Source organism: Macaca nemestrina, chromosome 15 (assembly GCF_043159975.1).
Source record: "Macaca nemestrina isolate mMacNem1 chromosome 15, mMacNem.hap1, whole genome shotgun sequence".
Lineage (NCBI taxonomy): Eukaryota > Metazoa > Chordata > Mammalia > Primates > Cercopithecidae > Macaca > Macaca nemestrina.
The window spans coordinates 66,819,964-66,832,118 of record NC_092139.1 but is presented as its reverse complement, the minus strand read 5'-3'; the positions used below and the strand labels follow the sequence as shown (position 1 = coordinate 66,832,118).

The 12,155-nt window shown below is 39.0% G+C and overlaps 1 pseudogene; it reads left to right on the top strand.

Annotated features, from left to right (window-relative positions):
* The first annotated feature begins 3,503 nt into the window (after positions 1-3,503).
* LOC139358912 (complex I assembly factor TMEM126B, mitochondrial pseudogene) lies at positions 3,504-4,229 on the top strand (annotated as a pseudogene).
* Positions 4,230-12,155: the final 7,926 nt, after the last annotated feature.

Genomic DNA, 12,155 nt, shown 5'->3' with positions numbered 1-12,155 from the left:
CCTTCCAAATGACACTGACCATAATGCAGAAATTTAAAAATGAAAGATAACAAAAAATATATCCATTTGGACATTGAAAACATACATTGGAGTCTTAGCTTAAAGAAGAAGTAAAAGTAAAAACTGCAGCATAAAGAAAGGAAATGACATTCAGTGTACAGTTTAGAAACTTAAAGGTATTTTGATAGAAACAAAAAGAAGCAAATAAATGAGTTTAATACAAATGTAAGAAGCTGGAAAAGGACCAAAAGGCCAGGCATAGTGGTTCATACCTGTAATTCCAGCATTATGGGAGCCTGAAGTGGGAAGATCACGTGGGGCAAGGAGTTCAAGACCAGCGTGGGCAACAGAGTGAGACCCTGTCTCTACAAAAAGTACAAAAATTAGTCAAGCGTGGTGGTGCTTGCTTGTAGTCCCAGCTAATTGGGAGGTTGAGGCAGGAAAGGATCATTAGAGCCCATAAGTTCGAGGCTGCAGTGAGTTGTGATCACACCATTGTATTCCAGCCTAGGTGACAGAGCAAGACCAAAAAAAAGAAAAAAGAAAAAAAAAAAAAAGAAAGAAAGGGAAAACAATAAAATAGCTCAAAGAAGTTACCAAGAAAATAAGTAAACATAAAAGTGCAGGTTAACAAACTACAAAACAAAGAAGAGAAGTGAATTAGTGATCAAGGAAACAGAAAGCTAGTTATTTGATGGAAATGAAAATAGAAAAATATTTGGCAAGAATAGTTATAAAATAACATGAGAAACAAAAATGGCTGGGCATGGTGGCTTACACCTGTAATTCTAGCACTTTGGGAGGCCAAGGCAGGAGGATCACTTGGAACAGCCTGGGCAACATAGCAAGTCCCCCATCTCTTAAAAAAAGAGAAAAAGAAAAAGAAAGCCAAAAGTAAGACATAAACACAGATGTGGAGGAGAGTATGTAATTGTAAAGAAATAGAATATAATCTTTGGTAAGAATAAAATTAGGAGAAAGGTATGTGCTTCTCTAGGAAGGACATGCCTGTTATTAAAAAATGTTTAAAGAATAAGGAAAACCTTTGATTCACTAAACTGCAAGTCACTTCTCGGTAGTTTCAAACAGCACTTACTTTTTTGTGTCGGTATTGTTTATTTGGAATTTTCCTCTATAGTTTGTTTAAATATCAGTAAAGATCTGAATGGCACTGTGTTTTTACTTCATCATTTGTACATAGGATGTTCACTCATTGTTGAAGAAAGCATTTTGTTTAGGAGAGAGTGTCTGTGTACTGTGGTGTACGATGGTAGATGTAATTATCACTGAAGGTCACTGAAATGTGAAAATCCCTGGTAATGTCTTGACAGCTGTGTGGAAATAAAGCTGTCAAATGGGAACAGTCAGGGCCTACTTAGAAAGTGCTTGCTAAAGCAAGAGAGTCAGCCACTTTTGACAAAGTGGGAAAGCTTTGTAGTGAACAAAAGGGAAGGCGTCAGATGTGCTGTTGACTGCAGGCTATTGACATGGGACACTGGAAGTGTCTAATAAGCATTGAGGCATCTCATATGATTGGCTATGGGAGTACATTTGGCTTTCTCTGCTTGGTTCTGAGTTCAAAGCTGGGGCACAAATTAGAGAAGCTGCATCACTGCCATGTCCTGACTGGTGTGGGTTGGTTGCTACAGCAGTTTCTGGTTTGCCTTTCTGAGCTGATTGCTGCAGAGGGTGTGGGTCAGACCCTGCTCAGATTCCCACTGACAAATGCAGGCTTGGGAGTGAATGGAGAGGAAGCCATTTAATTGTGGGGCCAATGAGTCTCTGCCTTAATCATGGGATTTGACATTCAGTGTTCTATACACTGATTGACTGATTTCTTTCTTTATTGAAGTCAGATTTATATAATATAAAACTAACCATTGTAAAGAGAATGACTCAGTGGCAGTTGGTAGATTCACAATGTTGCTCAATTATCACTTCCATCTAGTTCCAAACAATTCCATGTCAAAATATAGCTGTGTACCTACCTGTTAAGCAGCTCCTTCTTATTTCTCACTCCTCCTAGCCCCAGACAACTACCAGTGTTCTTTTCATCCATATGGATTTACTTACTCTGAATGTTTTAAATGGAATCATACAATATGTGACCTTTTGTGTCTGTCTCTTTTCCCTAAGCATAATGTCTTCAAGGTTCATCCATATTGTAACAGATGTTATGATTACTTTCTTGTAATTTTCTTTCTCTTTCTCTTTTCTTTTCTTTCCTTTTTTTTTTTTTTTTTTTTTTTTTTTTTTTTTTTTTTTTTTTTTTTTTTTGACACAGGATCTCACTGTGTTACTCAAGCTGGAGTGCAGTGGTGCAATCTTGGCTCACTGCAGCTTTGACCTCCCAGGCTCAAGAAATCCTCCCACCTCAACCTCCTGAGTAGCTGGGACTACAAGTACATACCACTACACTTGACTAATTTTTTTTTGTTTTTTTGTAGAGACAGGGTTTCACGATGTTGCCTAGGCTGGTCTCGAACTCCTGAGCCCAAGTGATCCTCCTACCTTGAACTCCCAATGTGCTGGGATTACAAGCATAATAAGCCACTGTGCCTGGCCACTCTCTTGTAATTTCCTTTCAACCTTTAAGTATATTTTTCTCCTGGGAGTATGGGAAGAACAGTATGGTGATCTGGGCACTCTTTTTGTTTGGAAACATCTGGAATTATCCAAAAACATGAAAGGTAAGGCACTGGTTCCAAGCTTTCTAGGTACAGACTGGAAACTAGTCAAAGCGTTAAGACATACGGGACTCAATGACCCTACTATTAATGCTTTTGCTTTTGGAGCCATTCCCAATCCTGCATACATTTGTTAGTGACAAGTCTGGTGGGTTGCCCAGGATATGTCTATTTTGAGAGATTCTGCAGTGGGCCTGGGACAGAGAGGGAAGCACTGAGCCTTGGGAGGGTGAACCAGAGGGTGCAGTCTGCTCTCCTGTCCTTTCAGGGAACTTTCCAGTTCTATCTGTTGCATGCCTCCCATTTAGAATCTAATGATCCAGAATTCATATTTATTTAAGTACTTACCATTTGAGTTCTCATGTAGTATGGCAGTTTTATGTCTCCTGTAAAGCATTCAAAAATTTAAAGACCACTAAATCAAACTTTAAAACTTCTGTGTATCACCGGATATGGTGGCTCATGCCTGTAATCACTTGAGGTAGATCACCTGAGGTCAGGAGTTCAAGACCAGCCTGGCCAACATGGTGAAACCCTGTCTCTACTAAAAATACAAAAAATTAGCTGGACGTGGTAGCACATGCCTGTAATCCCAGCTACTCAGAAGGCTGAGGCAGGAGAAATGCTTGAACCTGGGAGGCGGAGGTTGCAGTGAGCCGAGATTGCACCACTGTACTTCAGTCTGGGCAACAGAGTGAGGTTGTCTCAAAAAATAATAAATAAATAAATAAATAAATAAATAAATAAATAAAACCACTGTGTATCAAAGAATATAATTTATAAAGTGAAAAGGCAAATACAGTGTAGGAGAAAATATTTACAAATCATATATCTGATAAGGGGTTTATGTGCAGAATGTATAAAGAATACCAAAATGGCAGTGTTCGGGTATGAGGCTGGGGCTAAGCTGAGGGATTCAGGTGTGGTGCGGGTAGGAACTGAGGAAGCGCCCAAGGATGTCAAGATGACCGCATCTATGCATGGTCAACCCAGTCCTTCTCTAGAAGATGCAAAACTCAGAAGATCAGTGATCATAGAAATCATAGAAAAAAAATTTGACTACCTTAGAAAAGAAATGACACCAAATATATATCAAATGGCATCATTTGGGACAACAACTGCTTTCTCTGGAATATTCTCAAACTTCCTGTTCAGATGCTGCTTCAAGATAATATAAGCAAGGAAAACTGTGTTTTCAGAAGCTCACTGATTGGCATAGTTTGTGGTGTTTTCTACCCCAGTTCTTTGGCGTTTACTAAAAATGGACGTCTGGCAACCAAGTATCATACCGTTCCACTGCCACCAAAAGGAAGGGTTTTACTCCATTGGATGATGCTTTGTCAAACACAAATGAAATTAATGGCGATTCTTCTAGTCTTTCAGATTATGTTTGGAATATTAAATGGTCTACACCATTATGCAATATTTGAATGGACACTTGAGAAAACTATACATGAAGAGTAACCAAAAAAATGAATGGTTGCTAACTTAGTAGAATGAAGTTTTTATAAAGAGGACTCAGGCATTGCTGAAAGAGTTAAAAGTAACTGTGAACAGATAATTTGTTTCTGTGCCTTTTGCCTGGTATATAGCAAATACTAAAAAAAAATTCAATAATTCAATCAATATAAGTTTCATCTTACATATAAGTTACAGGTTTTATCTCCTGATAGTGTGTCCATTTTGCTTGGTACATAACAGATAATAAATATTCAGTATCAATAAATGTAATAATAATTAAAAAAAAGAATTACAACTCAACAACAAATAACATTAAAAATAGCAAAGGACTTGAATAGACATTTCATCAAAGATGATATACAAATGGCCCAGAAGCATATGTAAAGATGCTGACCATCACTGATCATTAAGGACATGCAAGCCAAAATTCTGTTGGGATACCACCTCATACCTATTAGGATGGCTACTACAAGAAAAACAGAAAATAACAAGTTTTGGTGAGGACGTGAGCATATTACAACCCCGTGCGCCTTTTTGGGGATTGTAAATGGTGCCACTGCTTTGGAAAGCAACATGGAAATTCCTCAAATAATTAAAACTGCCATATGATCCAACAATCCCACTTCTGGGTGTATACCCAAAATAATTGAAAGCGGGGTATTGAAGGGATGTTTACACACCCATGTTATAGCAGCACTATTCAGAACAGCTAAGAGACAGAAGCAACCCAAATGTCTATCAACATATGAATGGATAAGCAAAATGTGACACATTTTTCCCTCAGTATCTGTAGGGGATTAATTCCAGGATACTCTGCAGATACCAAAATCCACAAATGCTCCAATCCCTTATATAGTGTGGCATAGTATTTGCATATAATCTAGGCACATTTTCCCATATACTTTAACAGCGGTCCCTAACTGTTTGGCACCAGGGACCGGTTTTGTGGAAGACAATTTTTCCACAGACAGGGTCAGGGGGATGGTTTTTGGATGAAACTGTTCCACCTTAGATCATCAGGAATTAGTCTGATTCTCATGAGGAGTGTGCAGCCTAGATCCCTTGCGTGTGCAGTTTAGAATAGGGTTCATGTTCCTATGAGAATCGAATGCCACTGCTGATGTGACTGGAGGTGAAGCTCAGGCGGTAATAATTGCTGGCTTCTTTGTTCATCTCCTGCTCTGTGGCCCGGTTCCTAACAGGTTAAGAACTGGTACCCATCCATGGCCTGGGGCTTGGAACCACTGCTTTGAATCCTAGGTTACTTATAATACCTAGTACAGTGCCTACATATAACTTTATTAGTGTGGATATGACTTAGTATTTGACTCAGGGAAAATTCAAGTTTTGCTTTTTGGAACTTTGTGAAATTTAATGTATTTTTGAATATTTTAAATCTGAGTTTGGTTAAATCCACAGACACAGAACCCATGGATATGGAAGGCCCATAATATATACACAATGGAATATTATACAGACTTAAAAAGGAAGGTAATCCTGTCTCATGCTCCAACATGGATGAATCTTGAGTGCTAAGTGAAAGAAGCCAGTCACAAAATGACTGTGTGATTTCACTTACATGAGTAATCTAAAGTAGAAAAATTCATAGAAACAGAAAATAGAATGGTATTTACTAGGGTGTGGAGGGAAGGGGAAAAATGGAGAGTTGTTTAATGGCTATAGAGATTCCATTTTGCATGATGCAAAAGTTCTGGGGATCTGTTCCACAACATTGTGAATGTATTTAATGGTACTAAAATATATGCTTAAAAATGACCAAGTTGGTAAATTTTGTTGTGTGTTTTAATATAATTTTTTTTTTGAAACAGGGTCTCACTCTGTTGCCCAGGCTGGAGGACAGTGGCACCATCTTGGCTGACTGCAACCTCAGCCTCCTGAGCTCAGGCGACCCTCCCACTTCAGCCTCCCAAGTAGCTGGGACTACAGGCATGCACCACCACACCCAGCTAATTTTTATATTTTTTTGTAGAGATGAGGTTTTGCTATGTTGCCCAGGCTGGTCTTGAATTCCTAGGCTCAAGCAATCCTGCCTCAGCTGGGATTACAGGCATGAGCTACTGCATCCAGCCTGCAATTTTTAAAACATCAAAATAAATGTAAAGGCTACGTCTTAGATATTTTTTTAAACCAATTAAAAATAGTAAAATTTTCTCTTATAGCACAGTGGTCATGCCTGTAATCCTAACACTTTTGGAGGCTGAAGTGGGAGGATCACTTGAGCCCAGGAGTTTGCGACCAGCCTGGGCAACATAGGGAGACCCTCGTCTCTACAAAAAATGCAAAAATTAGCCAGGCATGGTGGCGTGTGCCTGTAGTCCCAGCTACTTGGGAGGCTGAGGAGGGAGGATCACCTGAGTTTAGGAGGTCAAGGCTGCAGTGAGCCAAGATTGCACCACTGCACTCCAGCCTGGGTGACAGAGCAAGTCCCTGTCTCAAAAAATAAAGTAGTTTAAAAAGTATAAGCCAAATTGTGAGTGAATGAGAGAGAGACAAGTGGGGGTTGGGTGGGAGATGTGTGTGTGTGTCTAGATAAATATTTGATCAGTTTGTGGAGGCAAATGAATTTCATCATCAGGGCAGATTTATTGGAGAAAGTTTTGCCATGGTGAGGGTATTTCCTTGGGATAGGAATGAAGCAGGGAAATACTAATTTGTGACTCTGGTTATTTAAATTATTCAATGACAATCTGTTTAGATGTCTTTGCATAGATAATGCAAATTAGATTGGGAATTGCCAGAATTTGGTGCCTGAACTATATAATTTTTAAATTTTTTAGATGAGAACATAATTTCTATTTCCAGCTCTATTCAGACACTGAAGACTTAGGTTGGCCAATTCAAGGTCACTTCTTTTTTTTTTTTTTGAGACGGAGTCTTACTCTGTCACCCCGCTCTGTCACCCAGGCTAGAGTGCAGAGTGCAGTGGCACGATCTTGGCTCACTGCAAGCTCCACCTCCTGGGTTCACGCCATTCTCCTGGCTCAGCCTCCCAAGTAGCTGGGACTACAGGCGCCTGCCACCACACCTGAATAATTTTTTGTATTTTTAGTAGAGACGGGGTTTCACCATGTTAGCCAGGATGGTCTCGATCTCCTGATCTTGTGATCCGCCCACCTCGGCATCCCAAAGTGCTGGGATTACAGGCGTGAGCCACTGCACCTGGCCACCTCTTTTTTTTGTATTTGCATTTTGCAACTTTGTTGAATTTATTTATTAGTTCTAACAGTTTTTTTGTGTGGAATCTTCTACATATAACATCATAATTACAAACAGAGATGATTTTTCTTCCTTTCAAAATTGGATACCTTTTCTTTTTCTTGCCTAATTGCTCTGGCTAGAAATTCCAGTACTATGTTGAATAGAAGAGATAAAAGCGAACATTCCTGCCTTGTTCCTGCTCCTAGAGGAAAAACTTTCGTCTTTCACTGTAAGGATGATGTGAGCTGTGGGTTTTTATAGATGGCCTTTATTATGTTTCCTTTACAGAAACTACCTTCCCATGACATAGTTTCCTTTTATTCCTAGTTTATTGAATTTTTTTTAATCATAAAGAGGTGTTGAATTCTGTCAAATGATTTTCTTGCATCAATGGAGATGTTTATGTGGTTTTCTCCCTTCAATTTGTTAATGTAGTATATTGCATTGATTGATTTTTGTATACTCAATTATCCTTGCATTCCAGGAATAAATCCCACTTGGTCATGGAGTATAATCCTTTTAAATTAATTAACTTATTTATTTGAGACAGGGCCTCGCTTTGTCACCCAGGCTGGAGTGCAGTGGCACCATCTTGGCTCACTGCAACCTCCATCTTCCAAGTTCAAGCGATTCTCATACCTCAGCCTCCCAAGTAGCTAGAACTATAGGCGTGCACCACCATGCCCAGCTAATTTTTGTATTTTTAGTAGAGATATGGTTTCGCCATGTTGACCAGGCTGGTCTTGAACTCCTGAGCTCAAGTGATTCGCCCGCATTGGCCTCCCAAAGTGCTGGGATTACAGGCGTAAGCCACTGTGCCTGGCCTAATCCTTTTTTAAAAATAACATTTTATTAAGGTATAATTAACATACTTTGAAATTTAACCATGGAAAGTATTCAGTTTGATGAGTTTTAGTTCATACAGTTGTGCAGTGATCATCATAATTTAGTTTAGAGAACTTCCTTCACTCCCAAAAGTTCACTTTGTAGTCATTCTTCATCTGACCTTCCCACCCCTAGGCAACAACTAATATACTTTCTATTTTTAAGATTTGCCTTTCTGGAAATTTAGTAAGTAAACTCATACAATTTGAGGTATTTTATGTCTGGTTTCTTTGTTTAGCATAATAGTTTCCTTTAAAAGTTTTATTGATACATAATAATGATACATATTTATGAAGTACATGTGATATTGGAATGTATACATACAATACGAAATGATTAAATCAGAGTACTTAGGCTGTTTTTGTCTACGTTTACTGTTTTTGTGTTGGGAACATTTCAAATCTTCTTTTTTAGCTATTATGACATATACAATATATTGGTGTTAACTATAGCCAACCTACTGTGCTATCAAACACTAGAACATATTCCTTCCATCTAACTCTATGTTCCCATGCATTAACCAATGACTTTTCATTCCCCTAGGCCTGCCCTGTTCCCAACCTCTGGTAACCATCATTTTACTTTCTACCTCCATGAGATCAACTTTCTTGTCTCCTACATATGAGTAAGAATATGTGATGCTTGTGTTTCTGTCCCTGGCTTATTTCACTTAACATAATGACCTCCAGTTCCATCCATTTTGGTGTAGAATAACAGGATTTAATTATGTTTTTATGGCTGAATAATATTCCACTGTGTATATATAGGATATTTTATTCATTCATCCACTGATGGATACTTAGGTTGATTCCATGTTTTGGCTATTGTGAACAGTGCTACTACAATAAATATTAGGGTGCATGTATTCCTTTGGTATACTGATTTCTTTTTTTTTTTCTTGAGAAGGAGTCTTGCTCTGTCACTCAGGCTGGAGTGCAGTGGCACGATCTTGGCTCACTGCAACCTCAGCCTCCCAGGTTCAAATGATTTTCCTGCCTCAGCCTCCCAAGTAGCTGGGATTACAGGTGTGTGTCACCACATCTGGCTAATTTTTGTATTTTTAGTAGAGACAGGGTTTCACCATGTTGGCCAGGCTGGTCTCGAACTCTTGACCTCAAGTGTTCCACCAGCCTCAGCCTCCCAAAGTGCTGGGATTATAGGCATGAGCCACCATACCCCGCCTGATTTCCTTTCCTTTGAATAGATACCAAGTTGTAGGATTGCTTCATTGTATGGCAGTTCGATTTGTAGTTTTAAAAAGAACCTCCGTATCATTTTCCATAATGGCTGTACTAATTTATCTTGCCTTTTTTTTTTTTGTCACTTTATTGAATTTGTTTATTCTAAGTTTTTTGGTGAAGTCTTTAGAATGTTCTATATTTAAGATCATCTTGTCTGTAAAGAGGTATAATTTGCCTTTCTGTTTTCCAATTTGGATGCCTATTTCTTTATCTTGCTTGATTCTAAGACTTCCACTACTATGTTAATAAGAGAGGTGAAAGTAGGCATTTGATTCATGTTTCAGTTCTTAGAGGAAAGACTTTCAGCTTTCCCCTATTCATTATGATGTTAGCTGTGGGTTTGTAATATGTGGCCTATATTATGTTGAGGTATGTTTTTTCTATGCCTAATTTGTTGACAGTTTTTATCAGGACGGAATGTTAACTTATATCAAATGCTTTTCCTGCATCTATTGAGAAGATCACAGGTTTTGTCTTTCAATCTGTTGATGTGATATATCACATTTATTGATTTGCATATGTTCAACCTCTTTTGCATCCCTGAGGTAGAGCCCATTGATCATGGTATCTTTTTGATGTGTTGCTAGGTTCAGTTTGCTAGTACTCTTGAAGATTTTTACTGTATGTTCGTAAGGGACTTTTTGGCTGTTGTTTCCTTGGTATCAGAGTAATGCTGGTCTCATAGATTAAGTTTGAAATAATTTCTGCCTCTTCATGTTTTTGGAATAATTTGAGAATTAATGTTAGTTGTTCTTTTGAAGTTGAATGTAGCAGCAATGCCATCTGGTCCTAGATTTTTCACTCTTGGGAGACTTTTTATTATGGATTCAATCTCGTTACTTATTATTAGTCTGTTCAGGTTTTTGTATGCCTTTTTTTTTTCAAGATTGAAAAATTTCTATTTATTTAAAAAAACTTCTGAATTAAATAGGGAAATGGCAATAACTGGTATATACATTAATTCAAAATATTTTCACTGAGCACTAAATAGTTCACTGAGAATAGTGTCCAATCTTTTCACTAAAAACCCCTTTTAAAGAATGCCTAAAACTGGCCAGGCGCGATGGCTCAGGCCTGTAATCCCAACACTTTGGGAGGCTGAGATGGGCAGATCACGGTCAGGAGTTTGAGACCAGCCTGGCCAACACAGTGAAACCCCATCTCTACTAAAAAATAGAAAAAAAAAAAAATTAGCTGGGCATAGTGGCAGGCACCTGTAATCCCAGATACTCAGGAGGTTGAGGCAGAATTGCTTGAACCTGGGAGGCTGAGATTGCAATGAGCCGAGATGGCATCATTGCACTCCAGCCCTGGCAACCGTGTGAGACTCTGTCTCAAAAAATAATAATAATAAAATAAAGAAAGGCCGAGTGCGTTGGCTCATGCCTGTAATCCCAGCACTTTGGGAGGCCAAGTTGGGTGGATCACAAGGTCAGGATTTCAAGATCAGCCTGGCCAAGATGGTGAAACCCCGTCTCTACTGAAAATACAAAAAATTAGCCAGGCGTGGTGGCACGTGCCTGTCATCCCAGCTACTCTGGAGGCTGAGGCAGAGAATTGCTTAAACCTGGAGGGACGGAGGTTGCAATGAGCCAAGATCGCGCCATCGCACTCCAGCCTGGGCAACAGAGTGAGACTCCATCTCAGAAAAAAAAAAAAAAAAAAAAAAGCCTAAAACTTAGTTTATTTAGGTCTTTAATCAAGAAATCTAAAGCTGCTAATCAGATTTTTGAATCACCATTAGATGACTAGGCTAACAACCTTGAGGTAATATAATGTGGGTTTTAAAAGCTTTGTTTAAACTATACATTCTAACAGACGGGATTCATTGGTCTCAGGCAATTAATCACAGGTTCAATGCCAGATACTGTATATACACAGACAAAACAGAGTAATAGCTATCATTTATAAGGATAAATAACATATGGTCCTGGTATATTCAAAGGGAATAATGTCTAATATTTATGGGTGTACAATTAGTGATGGGCAGGGAGACAGATACAAATGACTAACCCACAAGGGAGAACCTAAAAAGGACGATAGAAGAGATAAAAGTCCTGTGCCCTAGGGATGCAGCAGAAAAGGTGCTGGGAGGCTTTAGGGACCAGGTGGCATCTAGGTCAGATCAAGAGATGAATGGATGTCAGTGTGTGTGGGAGGGACCTTCAAGGCTGGAGAAAACAAAGTGAGCCAAACACTGAGCCACAGGAGTACTCCCTGCTCAGATGACAGTGAAGCATTTGTTCTGTGTAAAAAGATGTAATCTAATAAAAGACTGCATAAAACACTGGAAAACCTCACGCAATGAGAGCCTGAAACAATGCTTGTATTTCTTAACAGCAATTCAACAGAGTATCTGAGGTGGCCTGTGGAACGAACGAGAGAGCAAAATATCTTCCCAAAGGCAGAGGCGCCGCATGCTCTTGGTGGAGGTTAAGTAGCCAAGGATCGCACCCGCAAGCCCACCTCCACCCTGAGACCCCAGTCCCTTGGAATCAACTCCACAGCAAAAATCTTCTTAATGGAAAATCTCTCTCTTCCCAAAATGTAAAATAAAAACAATATAAGCAAACAAAACTGAAAACAAAAAAAGATAATCAGAGCAAGCTTTAGCCTCTCATACTTCACCTATGCCCCAACTGTCATGTTACTGAGAACAGGG